The sequence below is a fragment of the Propithecus coquereli genome, unplaced genomic scaffold (assembly GCF_000956105.1).
Source record: "Propithecus coquereli isolate 6110/MARCELLA unplaced genomic scaffold, Pcoq_1.0 Scaffold4, whole genome shotgun sequence".
In the NCBI taxonomy this organism is placed as follows: domain Eukaryota; kingdom Metazoa; phylum Chordata; class Mammalia; order Primates; family Indriidae; genus Propithecus; species Propithecus coquereli.
The window spans coordinates 10102974-10103209 of record NW_012149729.1 but is presented as its reverse complement, the minus strand read 5'-3'; positions in this window follow the sequence as shown (position 1 = coordinate 10103209).

The window sequence follows — 236 nt, the reverse complement described above, 5'->3', positions numbered from 1 at the left end:
TTGATATTGGTCTGTTCAGGAATTCAATTTCTTCCTGGTTGAGCCTAGGGATGCTGCGTGTTCCTAAAAATTTGTCCATTTCCTCCACTTTTTCCAGTTTGTGTGCATAAAGGTTTTTGTAATATTCATAAATTATATCTTCAATCTCCACAGCATTGGTTGTAACTTCTCATTTTGTTCCTTATGGAGCTTATCAGGGATTTTTCTTTTCTGTTTTTCATTAGTTTAGCCAAAGG